Source organism: Mustela erminea, chromosome 17, assembly GCF_009829155.1.
Source record: "Mustela erminea isolate mMusErm1 chromosome 17, mMusErm1.Pri, whole genome shotgun sequence".
NCBI classification, from domain to species: domain Eukaryota; kingdom Metazoa; phylum Chordata; class Mammalia; order Carnivora; family Mustelidae; genus Mustela; species Mustela erminea.
In genome coordinates this window covers 52,267,047-52,286,664 of record NC_045630.1, presented here as the reverse complement: position 1 = coordinate 52,286,664, position 19,618 = coordinate 52,267,047, and the positions used below count along the sequence as shown (strand labels likewise).

At 34.4% G+C, this 19,618-nt stretch overlaps 1 long non-coding RNA gene across 2 annotated transcripts in view; it reads left to right on the top strand.

Moving 5' to 3' along the window:
* LOC116576596 overlaps positions 1-19,618 on the top strand; it is a 39,625-nt gene that overhangs the window by 3,430 nt on the left and 16,577 nt on the right. The window contains exons 2-3 of one of the 2 annotated variants that reach the window (XR_004280218.1): positions 728-808; positions 969-1,068. This is a non-coding gene — a long non-coding RNA (uncharacterized LOC116576596). Of the gene's footprint in view, positions 1-727; positions 809-968; positions 1,069-19,618 lie in introns of those variants that run through there. The other variant, XR_004280217.1, reaches the window with a different exon arrangement.

Sequence of the window (19,618 nt, the reverse complement as noted above, 5' to 3'; positions counted from 1 at the left end):
GGTTTTGTAAATGTCTTAAAGTTAAGGACCCTGAGACACTGAGAGAAGCCTAGATTACCTGTGTCTCCTTAATATAATCACACGCATCCTTACAAGACAAAAGCAAAAGAATGCAGTGTGAGAAAGAACTGAGATGACAGAAGCAGGTGGCGTGATGAGGAACTATTAACCAAGGAATGCGGGCAAGACACCCCTTAGAAGATGGGAAAGGGAAGGAAAGATATGTTTCCCTAGAGCTTTCAGAAGCAATGAAGCCCTGCTGATCAATTTTAGAATTCCAACCTACAGAACTGTTGACTTAATAATTTGTGTTGTTTTAAGCCACTATACAGTGATAGGAAACTGAGAGCCAGTCATGCAAAGAGTTCAAAAATAAGCAGTATGTCCTTTCCTCTCTAGGAACTCTCAGATTTAACAGCAAATTCTTGCTTTATGGCTACTCCATTCCTCCAGATACTGAATAAGCCATTGTCTCTTATCAGGCAGAAACTTGATTTCCTCAAGAACCAGGCTGATTCATCGAACTTGGTTATATCACCAATTTGGTGAATAAGAACCAGGGTGGGGACAACCAGTCAATAGTACTAGTTTCCAGAAACAAACTGACAATTTAAGAACTTATCATACTGCATAGTTTTATTCATTTGATATATACTACTTAGCATAGTGTCTCACACATATTAGCATCTAATTCATGCTGATTTGGTTCTAACAAATATTGCTATAGGTGTAATAAAGGAATGATCATTACCTCTGGGACTGTATGAAAATGAAATGGTATGAAGAAAAGATACTGAGCACAATAACAGTAAGTACAGAAGCCAGTGAAAATTATCAAAACATCCAAAGAAATATGAGATCAAAATGAGACCACAAGAGACTGACTGACAGGGAGTGGGAGGATTTTTATTTTCATGGAAAGATGGATAGGAAGCAATTTGATAATTTTCTCCTTGTGTTTTGTACAGAACTGCAATCAGGAAAAGAACCAAAACGTTTACTTAATTAGGATGCATCATTAATTTTAGTGTCTCATGAACTCCTAAGGCCTTTCACCCCTTGTAGAAATAAAAGAAACTAAGCTACTTGATTGCCAATTCTCTTGGTGTCTCTAAATCTCTATAATGCGTGTACTTCCTATTCTGAAGAAATACATACCTTGTAGGAGGAAGAAAAATAATCCTTCACATTGATCATAGAGTTTTGCCTCTGAGGAGAAAATATGAATTTACAGACAAAAGCAATTTTAAAAGACTATAAAAAATGAATTCATTTCATATTTATAGAAGGAGCCCAAGCTTAAAAGTCAATTCAACAAATATTTATTGAGCATTTATTCAACAATCATTTATTGATAGTATTATATATAAGAAGCAAGGTTCTAAATGTTATAAGGACATAAAAATAAATAAGTTACAGTCTTTATTTCCTGGTAGGAGGATAAGGGGAGTATACAATAAATATAAAGGTACTTTTGACTCTATCCCGCATTCTATTCACATAATCAATCATCCTTTTATTAGAAAGAAAAACAAATTTATTGTCATCTGTGGGCCGTGCACTTCTTAGGATAATATGCTGTTTGAATAAGATAACCAAAGTCATGGACATCAAGTGTCTTACAAATACTGACACAATCCTAACAACAACACAAAAGAAAATAATAAACCTAGATTTGAATAATTGCTGGTGACTTTAGCTGAAGCATAAGATCTCTTCAGCAATATGTATACCATGCTTCACTGGTTTATATTGCACACTGCCTTTTAGCTACTGCCTGCACTTGTTGGCAAGAGGAGTTTGCTTAGAGTTTTAGGAGGCAGCAGTTTCAGCAGGGTGATTTTTTTTTTTTTTTTCAGTATAAGATTAAGGTTAAGAAATCCAATGTTTTTAGATCAACCACAATTTTAATTTTGTGCTAATGCACGGTTCAGTTTAGTCAGTAGGATAGTGTGGTGATCCAATGCACAGCAATTCAAGGACCTAGACTCCTCCCCCAATCTGGTGACCTGTTGTTCCACCAGATCCTTAGATGTTATCTATTCATTTGGGAAATGAAGGAAAGACAAAAAGTGAGGAAGGGTTACTTAGGAGATTTTATGGCCCAGATCTACGAGTGGCTCACACCATTTCCATTCGTGTTCCATGGACCCAAACACATTCTTATGACCACATCTAACTACAGAGGAAGCTGTAAAATGAAGTTTTGGGTCTAGAAAGAAGACAGGAACATAGATAGCAATCTACTGTACCGAGAGTCTCAAACCAGAGTGTTCTTTGGTTGTGTGTTCAGTCCAGGACCGGAACTTTAACTTTGCTTATGGGAAGGAATTAGAGCAAAGAATTGATAGATGGTGTGTTGCTAGGGAGAAGAAATTCCAGTCCTTGCCAACATCTAGAATGGGCACTGCAAATAGTTGATACTTAATAAATATTTGTTAATGAATGAATACCTACGGCCTTGGGTGTTCCCATGAAATATCCCTGTACCCAAACTTGGCACTCAAATGTATATCCACAGACCTTATATTATGTACAAAAATAAAAGTGAAATAGAAATTAAGTTCCCTAAATATTGTAAATAGGAATGTACATTAACAATGTTGGAAGAACTAGGTTTACAGTCAATTTGCTGGGACACGTGGGTGGCTCAGTTGTTTGAACATCTGCCTTCAGCTCAAGTTGTGATCCCAGGGTCTTGGGATTGAGTCCTGCATCCAGCTCCTTGCTCAGCGGGAAGCCTGCTTCTTCCTCTGCCTCTGCCTGCCATTGTGCCTGATTGTGCTGTCTCTCTCTCTCTCTCTCTGACAAATAAATAAATAAAATCTTAAAAAAATTAAATAAAAGGAAAGAAAAGAAAATCAATTTGCCCATATGTGCTATAGACTCATAGGTTAATTTCCCATCCTCTCCTGTATGAATTGATGATATTCCTCAGGGACAAGACAAAACATATTTTAAAATAAATATTGTTTATACAAACAATGTTATAGCCCTTAAAGATTTCTTAGTTAAATAAAATAATATATACATTCAATATTTTCTAGATTTAATTATAGTTTAATTATATGACACAGAAAGAAAAGCAATATATTCAATCAAAGACTGAGAGAGGAATGATTAGGGATGAAAGGTACAAGTTTTGGCCACAGATAATATAAAATCGCTTTAAATTACTAGTAAAAATATATTTTAACACTTATTGTTAAATTCCTTTGATAAGGTCTTAATTTGCTTTGATAAATCCATAAAAATACTCATACATGCCTAGAAAATAATCCAGTATTTGTTATTAATCCTGAGTAATTAATAGCAGATTTCTTAAAGTCACCATTTTCCTCACAAGTATTAGAAAAACATAACATTTTTTTCGAAGGGCTACTGTATTTGCCAATAAATGCATATGTAATATAAAAGAAAGCAGACTCTTACGGCGCCTGAGTGGCTCAGATGGTTAAGCAGGTGACTTTCAGTTTTGGCTCAGGTTGTGATCTTGAAGTCCTGATAGGAACCTCACATCAGGCTCTGTGCTCAGCAGTTTGTGTTTCTCCTTTGCCTCCTGCCCCTCTAACACCTCTCTAACTCTCAAAATAAGTAAATAAAGTGTAAACTCTTAACATAGTCATAGTGCTGCATATCCCACACATGGACACTAGCAGGTTTTAATCCATCTTGATGATCGCATTAACATGTATTTATTAATTTATTATTTTATTTATTTATTTATTTTAAAAGCGAGAAAAGAGAGGGCTGGGAGGGGCAGAGTGAAGGAGAGAGTCTTTCCCAAGCAGGTTCCATGCCTAGGACTGAGCCCAACACAGGGCTTATCTCACAACCCTGAGATCATGACCTGAGCCAAAATCAGAAGACAGACGCTTAACCGACTGAGCCTCCCAAGTGCCCCAACATACATTTATATAAACAAGTTCTTAGTGAATATTCTCATTAATAAATTCTGTCTAATATATAAATAGTTGACTTACTTATAACAGTGTATACAATTTATTGTTGCATTAGAATTCAGAAAAATGTATTTATTTGTGTATAAGTAAATATGACTTTTGTTTAATGCAATTTTTTTTATTCAATGCAGTCACACAAAATTCTTCAAACATTATCATGACATTGTAGTATAACTATTGATCTTGGTAGCTCTCCATCAGAGTTGGAAAATGCCAGTCTTAGCATCTTTTCCTAAAACTATAGGGAGTACTAAATCAGGAAAAGGCAGATAGCGTTTTAATCTTCTCAAGCTCCATTAAAAAAAAATAGCATAGAATGGGATGCTTAAACAATAGAAATTTATTTTTCACAGTTATGGAAGCTGAGAAGCCCAAGATCAAGGTATTAGCATGTTTGGTTTCCCCTGAGAGCCTTTTTCCTGTCTTCTCACTGTGTTCTCAGTCTGTGAAGAGAAGGCTTTGGTTTCTTCTTCTTTAGACAAGGGCACTGCTACTATTGCATCAGGACACTACCCTGATGGCCTCATTAACCTAAACTACTTCCTTAAAGCCCTACGTCCAGTGCAGTCACATGGAACTGAGGGGTTGTTAGGGCTCCAGTTTCTGAATCTGGCGGGGGGACCCAATTTGGTTCGTAACAGATAGAGTGTGCCAAAAAAAAAAATGATCATCTCCTCAATACTAATTCACGTTTAAAGTCAGTCTTTATTTTTAACCATCAGGCTAAGCCAGCAATAATTCACCCCTTTCTTCCTGCCTTTTTAAATGTGATAATGCTCAGAGTCAGAGTATCATTTAAAGAGACGACTTGTGGCATTAATCACTTGTTATACATAATTCCTTACTCCAGCATGAAAGCGATCACAAATGGGTAAACTCAGGATATTAGGCCAATCAAACAAACACACGAAGATGTACTGAGACAAAAATTAAGGAAAATCACAATGGAACTTTTCTGAGACATTTTCAGCCATACAGGAATAATTAAATAGCTGAATTTCTAAAAGAAATATTTTCATTTTCTCAACTGTATCGTCTCCTTAAGAGATTTCTTAAAATATATTACATAGTATAACGCGTGGACTGGACTGGACTGGACATTGGTAGTAATATTGCTTGCTCATTATCTGAAATCCATTCCTATGAGTGAAGAATTCTTCCCTGAATGAGACCAGTTGGGACTCAGGAAAGCTTGCAAAGATGCACCTTTCCAGCACAAGCATATGTTCTAGGTTGGATAATCAGGTGCACATGCCTAACACTTTAAATCTCCAACTAGGAAGGCAAATCGTCACAAACAGTAAGAGACTGATTTTCATGTAAGCAGCAGGCACAGCAGCAGCTTTTCCTTTGCAGTTTCAATAGCGGCAGCAGAGCCCACAATGCCTGCAAGCAATATCCAATATCCTGTGGCACAAAGGGGTAGGAAGTGTAGGAGATGAGGTGGCATCAGTGTTGTCACCAGATGGAATCAGTGGTGTGATTTTTGCTTGGATCTGGCTACTTGCATTCTTTGCTCTTAATTGTTTTCTGAGCCTGGTTTTGTGACCATATTAGAAAACCCCTGAGCTAATAAAAATCCTTCCAATAAACACACACTTCTGCTTAAATGATCTGCAGTTGTTTCTATTGCTTGTTTATAGGAAACCTATTTGCAAATAAATGGAACATGTATACTACCATTCCAACTTCTGTGATTGATGTGTATGAACAACCATAAACTATGTCCTACTAGACGAAGGTCACAAAACTTTCCAAATCAATAAACTCAAAACTGAACTAACCATTTTTTCCCTCAAACCCTACTCTTCCTCTGCTGTACCTGATCTGTGAATGGTACCACCACCCAACTGTGTTTAAGTCATTCTTGAATCGCTTGCTTACACGTCCTCTATATTCAATCATCAGCAAGTACATGCAACACAGTAAATAGCTTTATTCTGATCAATTTTCTCTGATTGTATCAACATCACCTTTGCCAACGATATCATTACTTCTCAGTTGGACAACTGAAAGTACCTCCTAACTGGATCTAATCTGAATTCTCTACAACATAGAGATACTTTTTTCAAAGCTCATAAAGCTATCATCGGCCTGGTTATCATTCTTTGCCTTTAAAAATGTTCTTAGGATCAATTAACAATTCCTCAGTTTGGTTTATAAGCCACATGACCTGGCCCCAACCAAATTCTCAACTGCAGGTTGTACAAATTTTTTTACCCTTTTCGATCAAAACCCTACTTTATTTCATTTTCTTCTACCTGCCATGCTCCCACTTGCTTGATATCCTTTACGCTTGCCATTTGCCTACCTGGAATAAGATTCTTTTCATCTATCCTTTCATGTTTTATTCTGTCATACAACAAAGTAGGTGTCATTTTCTGGTGGGCATTTGGCATCTCTGACGAAGCAAAATCTCCGCTATAGGCCCAACATTGGCAGCTATGTAGTCATGTTGCAGATAGGGATCACTAATTATTGTGCAGGAAATGAATTTGGTTTTCAACTCCATGTAAACCTGTAATTGAGTTAATTTCCCTTAGATGATGATAGTCTAATAGTAGACCAGGGTACCTGTGCTAAGCATAGTATCATCAAATAATCTTATCAGTTTCCTTCCTTATTTTTTTATGAAAATAATTTGGTATGAAATAATAATTAACTGCCTGTAAATATCTATAAATATTGAGAAAAGGAATAGCAAGACACAATATAATATGGCTGTTTTGGGAATTCTAAGTGACCAAATTAATCTAAAATAAAACAACAACAACAAAAACTCTTGTTTTACCTCAAAGAACACAACACAGCTTGTGCTTTTTTTTTAAGATTTTATTTATTTATTTGACAGAGAGAGATCACAAGTAGGCAGAGAGAGAGAGAGAGGAGGAAGCAGGCACTCTGCCAAACAGAGAGCCCAATGTGGGACTTGATCCCAGGACCCTGAGACTTGACTTGCGCCGAAGGCAGAGGCTTAACCCACTGGGCCACGCAGGCACTCCAACACAGCTTATTCTTGACCTTGACTGTGGATCCAACTGTAAACAAACAAGAGCAAATGGTCGAGTGCACAAATGCCAGGAGTGTCAAAGTGTGAAAAGAGTGTTGAAAGTGAAAGTGTGAGTGTTGAAAGGGGATAGGAGTGATAGCAGGTGTGTGGGTCCCCGATGTCCTAGTACCTATCCAGAAGTCTAGCAGGGCATGATGTCACACTCTAGGAAAGGGATGCTGATCCTTAGGCAACATGCTCTCTTAAGCTGCATGAGTGATAAAGTACCCCCTCAACGTGGGATCAGGGTTAAGACACAACAGCAATGCAACAGGGCAGAATTTTGGCTCCAGTCCTATCCTGCCAGTCTAGTATTTGTGGATGGAAAAGCAGAAGCCTTTCACTGGCAGGATTGGAGGTCCAGGCCAAAGTCTTACTCTAGACCAGAAGCATTTGCCTGAATACTAGACTGTGATAGCTTTCCAGGGCTCTGCCTGAGCTGGCTTCTTTTTGGTAGGTCAACTTCTAGTAGATCAGTTTTGGTCAAGTAAACATTAAGCTTTTACTGAGCTAATTAAAATGATGAAGTTTGAAGTAATTCTAATTACTATAGTAATCCTTAAGTATTTTCAATATTTTTTATAATGTTAATGGATCTGATGTAGTAATATTTTCACTCAGGCTCCTTATATTTCCCTCTCCATCATCATCATAGTTACCTGTATTTCCTTTCCTGTAGATATGTATATCCTTGTGTAGTAAATCTGAGGTAGAATACAGTCTAAATTCCTCACCAATCTGTTTTTCAAAGGGCTTTTCCCTTATTTGTTTTCTTAAGAATCAGGCATTTTGAATTATAAACTATGTGTCTTCACATCTTCCCTGGGGATGTGAAGATTGTGTTACCATTTGTCTAAAGAAATATGCATATTCCCCTCTGGACTGTGGGTTTTTGAAAATATATAATGCTGTAAACTTTTAAAAGCAAATCCATACTCTAGTTATAGATATTTACATATCACATATTTTTTCCACAATATACTATTTACATTTTTCCCAAGTATTATGAAATACTTAAACGCATAAATCTCAACTTTTTGGTGCATAATACTACATTCCCATTAAACTGCAAGTGGAAAATACCATAAAAATTTTAAAATTCTGAGTTGTACATGATCAAATTTGGAAGTAATCTCAATTAAAGATTTCTGTCATGATTTTGAATTTTGACTTCAAATTTTCAATTACTATTATTACTATTCACATTTTTATTAGAAACTAGCTGTCATTTTAAACTGAGAAGGAAGCAAAATTAAAACCATTTTCCATACAGATTCTGAATGAATTACCTTTTAAAAAGATTTTAAGTGAGACAACATGAAAATGTCAAATCCCCCTGATATTTATCAAAATCATTCAGTGATCAAGAATAATGTAACTCCTAATAGAAAATGGAAAGCTGGAAATGTTATGCAAACTGAAAATTCTATTTATATATAATATTATATATATATTTATAGATGACATTTGTATATGATGAAACATAGCTATGTAAAGCACTACATTATACTTTTGTATCAAATTGAAAATTACCTTTTATAATTATGTAAAATTAGCACCATGTTTCAAAATACATTGAGCAATATACCAAAAAAACATATAACCATAAAAACATAAACATAACCATAAATCAAACATAACCAAACAACAAAAACATAACCATAAAAACAAAAACATATATAATAAGAACAAAAAAAATTAGAGACCATACATGTGTTGATTAAAATCTGAATAAACATTGCCTTGATAACTGTTTGATTAAACATTAAAAATAAATACAAAAAATTTTCAAGTAGATTATTATTCATTAATTAATTTTATGGATATCAGGATTTCTGCATGTAAAATTTTTATTGCTTTATCTTCTCAAATATCTTAGTGTAATGCTGACATTTTGGACATTTTAATGGAAAAAGAAAGAATTCCAAAGTACAGTTGAAAGCATATAGTCAAAATCTGCAGAGATAATTTGTGATACAATTTATAAAAGAGTAACAATAGTGCCTGGAACTTTGTGATTTTATTATTAACCTCCATAAATCATGAGCTCCAAAAACCATTCCTACATAGTCCGGAGGAAAGGGTGCTGAATACTATTTTGAGTTGGAGAGAAATATGATATGTAGAAGCTCTTGAACAGAGAAATGGAAGGAAAAAGCTTAAACATTAGAATAAGAAAATTATTGAAGTAAATAAAGAGGCAGTGAGAGATTCGGTTATACAAAACCACCTAACTCTGGGCTTAACTCCTGCTCAAGTAGGAAAACATGTTCCACATTATGAGAGAGCTGAAAACAGAGGCTTTTTTCCCTCCCTTCCTTCTTCCACTCCTTTCCTTCCTTCATTCTTCATTTCTTCCTTTATTCCCTCCCTCTCTTCCTTCCTCTTTTTTTTTTAAACTTTTTCTTTCTTTCCTTTTTCCTTTTTTCTTTTTTTTTTTACATTTTAGACTCCGAGCTGGCTTTCAAGATGCATCTTCACTAACACTGTAGTACAGAATAAAATTGATGATCACATATGGTTCCCAACACAAAAGTTGCCCCCAAGGTTCCAGCACGCCATTTGAAGTGACACGTTCCATAGCTATGAAAGCCAATGAGTGAGCACATCAGATGGTTCAGTGCTTTGGGGGAAAAACACACTTGTAGAAAACTACTGAAAGGCTGAATGACCAGGTAAAGAGTTAAGGAAGAGTCACAGGGAGTCCTCGGGGGAAATAACTTGTGATTCCTTACTCATGCATCCTGACTGTGAAAGAAACAGTACCGAATATTGGAAATTGATTCAGAGCATATGAAGCCTTCTGGAGAACTTGGCTTCAAATCTGCAAGTCACTGCCACCCAACTGGTACTGTAATTGAGTCTTCAAAAGGCCATTCTAGCATTCTAGCAAACCATCTGCTTCAGAATGTTGGAGAGCATGGTCAAACCATTGAATTCCATGAGCCTCATTTTATTTGCTGTGAAATAATGATGAGACGCAATGCTATGTGGAATACCAGGATGGTAGATGAGGAATTCTGTAAGTCCTTGGGTGATATTTTTGGCAGAACATTGGGTGCAGGGAAGGCAGATCTATTTTCAGACTGTCCACTTGAATAAGATCAAAATACTTACCCTTCTAATATGGAAGCAGTCCAATGTAATCAACATGCTACCAGGTAGCTGGCTGATCAACCTGGGGAATGGTGCCATATGTGAAACTCAGTGCTGGTGTCTCTTGCCTGCGTATTGAACATTCACTGGTAGCCATTGTCAGATTGGCTTTGGTGAGTGAATGTCATGTTGTTGAGCCTAAGCATTACCTACATTGCTGCCAACGTGACCACTGGGCAGTTACAGGGGGCAGCTGGGGAAAGAGGCTTACTGATACCCACACAACAGGTCATCATCACTCTGTTACTTTAATTATTAAAAATCCTCCCTGTTGAGGTCACCCTTTGATGAACATTCATGTGGGACACAAGTAACGTCACATTTTTTTGCCCATTCAGAGGATCAATACACGAAACTCAAGTTTCCTTCTGATCGATTTTCAAATTATGTTCTTCCATCTCCCTAACTGTCCTGCCAAACCACTGACTAAACCCCATGATTTGGGATTTAATTGCACATCTGATCCTCTCTCCTTCCAAAAATAGGATATTATTTGGCAATAAAAACGAAGAGAAGATACTTGAAACATAATACTATGTGTAAAATGAAGCCCATCACAAAAGATGCATACCATATGATTTCATTTATATGAAACTTCTAGAATTGGCAAATTCATAGCGACACAAAATAGATTGGTGTTTCCCAGTGTTTGAAGAGAATTATTAATAATCATTAAGCTATCTTTTTGAGGCAATGAAAATTTTTAAAATTAGTGATATTCGTACAACTGTGTAAGTGTAATTAAACACTGAATTGTACACTTTAAAAAGACTAGTTGTATGGTATTTGAATTAAATAAGTTCAATAAAATTATTGTTTGCATTTTTAATGAAAAAACGTGAAAAAGATAAAAAAGAGCTCCCATGTTTTTTTTTTTTTTTTTTTAATGTGTGTAGGGTGGGGCAGAGGGAGGAGACAAAGTGGTGTGGTGAAGAGTGAAAAGAATATTGGTGAAATTTAGCTTCTATCTCATTTCTTCCTTGGTTTTTCCATGATGAGTCAATTATCTTGAATTTTTAATATCAACTGGTTTAGGGCCTGAGTCCAGGATGGAGCATTGCAAGGTCAATTTCTTCACCACCATTGGAAATTCTTCCTTATTTTCATTCATTTTGTAAATTCACATTGTTGTCTAGTTTAATATGTACATTTGCATAGAAACTTGTTACCAAACTTCCTGGTCTGGCTATCCTGTCCTGAACTCTTTTACTGTTGTTTGCCAACAAAATTAAGATTTTATTTTTCATTATTATTTGACACGTTGAACAGTCATCTCTTTTGGTAACCTTATAATCCTGGAATATTGATTTTACAAATGTAATAAATAAATAGAGAATAAAAATGGAGACCTAAAATTTAGTTTTTCTAAAAGTTAATCAAATGTGAATTTAGTCAATTTAGAATAATAGGAAATGTTTTTATATTCCGTGTACCTAAAACCTAGTATAGTGCCTTGTAGATGACAGCACAGAATTAACTTGGTGAGTTAATGCATTTTACTTATTAAATTAATGCATTTGACTCTTTACATTTTGTTTTTTTTTCTCCCTCTTTCTCATACTCTATGGATTTGAGAATGTTTAACCTAATATTTTATCCTGCTCATTTTATGTAACACTATGTCAATAGTGTGTTATGTTTTTAAATACTTTTTGCAATAATTAATTTCTTATGGTAGCATAACATTTCATTGTATTACTTTTAATCAACTTTATTTAAATGTCACTTGCATATATTTAAACACATCCACTGAAGCATGTATTTCAAAAAGTTTTAACAAATTTATATACCTGTGTAACCACTACCACAATCAAATTGTAGAATACTTCTCTTACCCCCAAAGTTTCCATGCAAACACTCCTACTTCTCCACCCTCCCCTGGCCCTAGGAAACTGCTGATTATAGATTAAATCTATTTTGTCTAAGTTTTCTAAATTTCCATATAAATGGAATTCTACAGTCTGAGATCTTTTGTTCAGCATAATGTTTCTGAGATTTATTTGTATTGTTATGGATATCAGTAGTTCATTACTTTTTATATTTGGATAATATTACATTGCATGAATATACCACAATATGTTTGTTTACTCATTTGCTGATGTGCACTTGAATTGTTTCTAGTTTTCTGCTCTTATAATTATAGTGTTATGAACAGTCATGAATATGTCTTAGGATAAGTTATTGTTTCCGTTTCTCTTTTGAAAATTTCTGGAAGTTGTATTACAAGGTCATAGAATAGATACAGGTTTAACTTTATAATCTGTCAATTTTTTTTCCAAAGTGTTTTTGCCATTTTAGTATTTCCACCAGCATAAAGAATATGTAAGTTGATTGATACCCTTACCTACACGTGGTATTACTAGTCTTTTTTAATTGTAGCTCTGAATGGCTATTTCACTGTGGATTTAGTTTTCTATTCTAGATGAATAATTTCAAACACTTTATCAAGTGAGAATTCACCATCAGTCTCTCTTGTTTTCTGCACAATCTTTTTAAATAGTTTGTCCATTCAGGGGTACCTGAAGTGTCTCTCTTCAGCTCAGGTCATGATCCCAGAGCCCTGGGATTAAACCCCATGGCTGGTAGCTGCTTCTCCCTCTCCCTCTGCTCCTCCCCCTCCCAGTATTCTTTCTCTGTCAAATAAATAAAGAAACTCTTTAAAAAAATAAAAATCCTTTCTTTGCCCTCTTTGTTGTTTTTAATTACTAAGTTGTAAAGTTTTCTTCAGAATTGTCAACACCAGTTATTTGACCAAATTGTATACATATAACAACACACATACACATACATGAATAAACATACATAACATTTTTTTCAGAGGAAAATCTAATTTTGATAAAGTCCAATTTATCATTTTTCTTTTAATATTCATGCATTCCATGATTAAGTGTTGTGGTAGGTACATTTACTGAAAATCAATTGGCCATGTATGTGTGGCTCTATTTCTGGACACTATTCCATTGTCTTTCTCTGTGTCTGTCCTTAAACTAATAAAAACTGTCTTGATTTTATGTAGCTTCATATTAATCTGTTGTTAAATTTATCCCTAAATATTTCATGATTTTGATGCCAATTTAATGGCTTACTCTACATACATTAAGACTTCTATAAGTTCTTATAAAACAAATATAGGTCACCCAATGACATGTATTGTCTTTGCCTTTAATTTCTCTATCTTTAATGGTGTCTCTGTTACTGTTGATATCCTTCTCTCATTCACTAGAATCTGAGATCTTTGAGAGCATGGAACATTGCATACTCACTATTGTATAAGCAGCAGAGCAAGAAAATGGTACCAGTTATGAATAAACAAATGAATGAATGACTTAGAGATGTTATTCTTCAGGAAGCGGAAAGGGACTTACAGTTCATGTAAATCTAAAAGTTATTAAGAAGAATTGTATTTTGGAGTGTCTAAGTGGCTCAGTCTGTTGAGTGGCAGACTCTTGATCTTGGTTCAAGTCTTGATCTCAAGGTTCAGGTCTTGATCTCAAGGTTGTGAGTTGGAGCCCCACACTAGGCTCCACATCGGATGTAGAGTGTACTTAAAAAAAAAAAAAAAAAGAAGAAGAAGAAAAAGAAGAAGAACATTTACAATATTCATGATTATAAGAAATACCAAAATTTGTTTGGCAGACAAATATGGAATATCCATTAATATGACTGCAGGGTGTTAAATGATTCTAATTTAAATTATTTATGTATTTCATATAAATGTGAAATGACACTTGAAATTAATTTGATCCATACATATGCAAAATGCTTTTTGGAACAAAAAGGTTTCTATAGAGATTTACGAATCTAAAATAATTTCCTGTTATTACAAACTATAGGACTCTACATCTGAAAATTTTCCTGTAAAGCTATTTAGAATCACAATATTTTAAAAGATATACTTGTGATTTATCATTGCTTTTTCTCTACTTCTATCTTCTAAAATTGTTAATTATTAATTCTATGTTTAAAATTTGGTGGTAATTTCATGATTCAAAACTGAGTTGAAAATTCAGATTTATTTCTATACATCATGTAATGTTATTTGAGGTTATTGATGTTATTTTTTATTACAATCCTAAAAATTTTTTGTTACTGACTTTAATATATTTGTCACTATCTTCTTAAAACTATGGGAAGATTAACTCCAAAACACATTTAAAATATTTTTCCCTCTCACAGTGCCTCCTGATTTTTCACCTTTTTTTTTTGTTTTTTGCTATATGTTTCATAAAATATATTCTGATGCCTGTGCATGTAACAAAATGTGACTTACTGATTGCCAACCCCAGAGTTTTCTGTCAGTCTTGATTTTGCTCAATTTAACAGTGGCCTTGCACACAGTCGATCAAAATGTTCTTACCATTTGACTTCATGGGGTAGCAGTGATTTCTCATCTTGCATCTTATCTTTCCAATCATCGTTTTTGCCTGTGTAGCAAAGACACTTCCTAAGATTCCTAATATGCCACTTAGAGTATATAATTAAAGATGAGGGTTGGTTGAAGCACCATGGGGGGCTCCTCACACTCTGCTGTGTGTCCTGAACTCACAGTCTATACAGGGTGTTAGTAGTAATAGAAACACAGGGAGCATTATATAGAGAAAGAATGTGTTACTTAATCATAATGTGTTTCTTCATAAATATTCCATGTTCAGAATTCTGGATTTTTGTTGTTGAAGCAGACTGGTTTCTATTGCAGATAAAAGCTCTTTATATTTTTCTTTTTTAAAGGAAAAACTAGATTTTCTTCAATTGGCTAAGGTTTTAGAGCAAATACATGTCAGATATTAACAAATTTAATATAATTAGTACATTGATCTTCTATATGACAAGGCAATGAATTATTATACACTTAGAATTGGTGTAAAAAAATATCTACAGAGAGACTGAAAACATGCCTGACCAGAACAAAGCTCAATTGTAAGATATTGTACATTTCCTTTTTAAATGAAATATGCTGTATAGATATATAATGCACTATTTTATTTGCAAGATGGCCTTTGCAGAGAGGCAGGCAGAGAGAGAGAGGAAGCCCCGATGCAGGGCTCCATCCCAAGACCCTGAGACCATGACCCGAGCTGAAGGCAGAGACTTTAACCCACTGAGCCACCCAGGGGTCCCTTAAGTCATTGAGTTTATTGACCTCTGCAGTATAACTCATTTTTAAAAATTACATTTGAAGAACTTAATAGGTGAGAATTATTTTGGAACCACAGTATTTATGAAGTGGAAGGAGCAGAGTTATAGGCGTCAGAAGAATCAGGTTCAAAAAACACTTCTTCATTTACCAATTGTGTGGCCTAATCCTCAACACTTAATGTGCTCCAGAATCAAGAGATGAGTACTAGATAACATAATGTATGTATAAAATGGATCTTTGTAAGGATTATGCATACTTAGTTGTGAAAGTTCTTTGGAATTTTATGACAGAATGGGAAATCTAAGGAATTATTCTATTCTATAACAGCCATACCTGAAATGGACATAGTTTTCAGGTCATAATAAAGGTAATAGAAGTCTCTAAGGACCACCCTACAAACAAGCAAATGAACAAGTAAACAAACACAAGCTATGGCTTGGGGGGGTCAGAGTCAGGGCTTTGTGATCAAGGGATAGGCTTCCATGATTGGAAGCAAAAGCAGGACCGAGCTGGGAAGGATGCATAAATATCAAGCCTGAAAACCTGGGAAAATGAGATGTAAGTGGGTGGGGGGAGTCAGGGCAGCAGAGGGTCAGAGTAAAGGTGAGAATTCCGGAACTGCAGAAATCCAAAGGCACTGTATTTCCCTGAGACATGGAGCACTGCTATGAGATTTTTAAAGTTTAGAACCCTAATGTGGAGAATCTGAGCCTGAAACTCCCATTTGAGTCCTATAAACATCTCTTAGTTGGAAGCACATTCTGACTGTTAGAAATAGCTAAGAAAATCTTTCTGGAGGAAAGAACCACATAGACACCCAGAGTAAGCTTTATATACAAAATCAATTTTTGCCCACGTGCACCAGAACATCCACAAAAATATTCAGAGTACACTCTTTGCAACTGCAAATATTTTAAAAGCTTTCTGCAAGAACAGCTGAAAAATAAGTAGCAGAAAACTCTATGGTGAAAATTAATGAACCCCATCTACCTTCAGCAAGATGGCTGAATCTTAGTAAGGTACTATTGCAAGTAGCAAAGGATCTCTTTCACCAAAGGAAGACTAGATAATTGAAACCAATGCTTCCACTGAAAATAAGTAGAAAACCCGAGTAAAAAGTAATAATCATCTATTGAGGACATCTGGGAGCAAACAAAGTTGTACAAGTTATAGGGACAATAAACAAAAAAATGGAAAACAAAACAGAACAGAACACCTAGAGGTCATTCTAGAATTCAGAGCTTCTTTTTCTGTAAGAACATCTGCCAATTCTGGAACTTTGGGCAGATGAGAAAATGAGAAGCTACCCAGGGATTTTTATGTCCTTTAAATTCTTGGGGGTAAAACATGGGGTCTACCAAAAAACAAAAGGGCCGAGGGAGAAAGAGATTAAGAGAAGGAGAGAGAGAAACAGACACAGAGAGACACAGAGAGAATCTGATTAAACTCCTAAACCAGAAACACATGGTCACTGACAACACGTGAAAATATTCAACTTAGATACATATATATGTATAAATATATATATATATATACTTGAAGATATGCTTCAAACATAAATTAAATGAATGTTTGACCAGCAGACACTCTGAAATGTCTCTTACAGGCAGAAGGAAAATGACAACAGATTCAAGTTTGAAAACACAGATAGAAAGGAAAAAGAATGGAAAAAAAAAATTGTAGATGAACCTAAATATATGTGTAGGTACAACAAAAAAATATGATACCTTATTCTGAATATGTGTGTCTATGTATAAAAAAACAAGAATGCATAAACTGTGAGGCGAATGAATAGTTAACACATTCTAAGGTATTTACCTTGGCCAGGGAGAAGCAAAATGTCAATTCTTGGTAAATCAAGTAGGTATGTTGTAATTTCCATGATAACCACTAAGGAGAGAGTGGAAGAGTGATAGCCATCATAAATTTTTCTAAAAAATAAGACATGCATAAATCAAAAGAAGGCAATCTCAAATATAAGTTGCTTACAAGACACATAGCTAAAATACACATTTTCAAAAAGGTGGAAAATAAAATAAAGAAAAAAGATATACTATTCAACATATGAACGAAAAGAAAGCTAGTATACCTATGCTAATATCAAGTGAGCAGAATTTAAATTAATATAAAAAATAAAATATTATTAAAGAAGAAAAGGACAACTTACGGCAATATGATTTAATTCAATAGTAATATACAGAAATTGTATATTTGTGTGCTTTACACAATGAATGAAGAGGAATTATTAAAACTTATATCAACACAATAAGTTAATAGATAAGTAAATGTTTAAAAATAGCATTTCCGGGGTGCCTGTGTGGCTCAGTGGGTTAAGCCTCTGCCTTCAGCTTGGGTCATGATCTCAGGGTCCTGAAATCGAGTGTCACATCAGGCTCTCTGCTCAGTGGGGAGCCTGCTTCCTCCTCTTTCTCTGCCTGCCTCTCTGCCTACTTGTGATCTCTCTCTCTGTCAAATAAATAAATAAAATCTTTAAAAAAATAGCATTTCCAAAATATCACATATAAGAAAATAATTATAGTGCTTGCTTATAAATTAAGGTCATGTCTCACTTAAGACGTTGATCCACAAAGTATATTGTTATAATAATTAAAATAATCCTATAGTCATATGGTGCCTTACAAATTATTCATGAAAACACAGAAAAAAGCTCACAAGAACATATGTATATTGATAATTATCATTATAAGTAATAGGTATAGATTAACAATATAGAGTACATTAACCAGAGGGTATTAAAAACATCATAACTATACAGAATTATCTCTCATTTTTCTAGATCTATCTCTATTTGGTTACTTCCCACATAGCTAGCATAATGTCAAATATAGTTTATTACATTTTTTATTTTAGATTTAAAAAATCTTTTAAAGAACAGACTCTTGCCAAAGATAACAAAATGTCAACTTTTGCAACTTAAAGTCATTTTAGCATTTTATTTTTAAATTATTTAAAATATGAAATAAAAAAGATAAAAATGTGGAATAAATTAAAACAACCCTACCATATAAAACTTGTTAATTTTTGCATACTACTTTGACATTTTTTTCCTAAACACCAAACACCACCATTTGTCATCATGATACCATTTGATATACTGTGTTTCCCCCTTAATATTATTTTATAAAATTGTTAGTGTTGTTTGTTCATTTTATATATAGCAACTTACTACACACTTGAATATATTTACAATTAATTTGTAAATTAATATATTTTATATTTAATATGTACTTTTAAATTCTGGTCACTTATTTTATATTTTATATGTACTTTTAAATTCTGGTCACTTTTTTTTCCCTAAGGAAAATCCATAGGTATAGGATTATTGGGTTATAGACTGAATATGACCGTTTTTATTACATAACTTTCCATAAAGGGTAATAGTATGTTTTTTCATAATAAGTGAACTGATATTTGATCTAACAACAACAAGCACCTATTGAGTATTTAATGTATAGAATGAAAGGAAATATCCTGGGACAGGAAGAAAGAAAACATACAGATACTGCTCTTAGAGAATTTATAATTTATTTAGCAGGCTGGAATGTTACAGTTCAAAGAAAGAACAGGAAACCTGGATGGCTCATTGGGTTAATCCTCTGCCCTTGGTGCAGGTCATAATCTTAGGGTCCTGGAATTGAGCCCCACGTGGGGATCTCTGCTCAGTAGGAAGCCTGCTCCCCCTCTGTCTGCCTACTTGTGATCTCCCTCTCTGTCAAATAACTAAATAAAATCTTAAAAAAAAAAAGAACTTTTCTGTTTTGCCTAAGTTCTAGAAGTCCATGATAATTTCTGATATTACCTACTTGCTACTAAATTAGTAGTAAACTTGTAATTTGAAATATTTATGTTTTGACATTGTGGATATTTTTAAATTCTTCATCCTACCTATATGACAATCGTAAGATGGTACAGGAGTTTCTGTTATATATGGGTTCCTGAAAACCCTCTTGTACAAAAATCATACCTTAGAAATAAAAGGGCTATGGGAATAATAGAGCTGTCAATCACTCAGAACCCAGTACCTTATGATCAGAGCCTTAATAAAAACAATAGCAACTATCCACTTCTTGACCAAAGAAAGGTGCTTCTGTGGGATTTTCAGTATTTTTTAACAATAGCTGCAAAACATTAATCTGCTGGGAAGAATGCATATAAACAAGCCTGTGTTTACTAGTATCATTCTCCTATTTACCCAATGTATATAAGCTAATTCATATTAAAAAACAAGTATGTTACAGAACAGAATGCATAGCGACCATTCCTTTTCTACAGAGAGCTTTACCAAAATTTGTT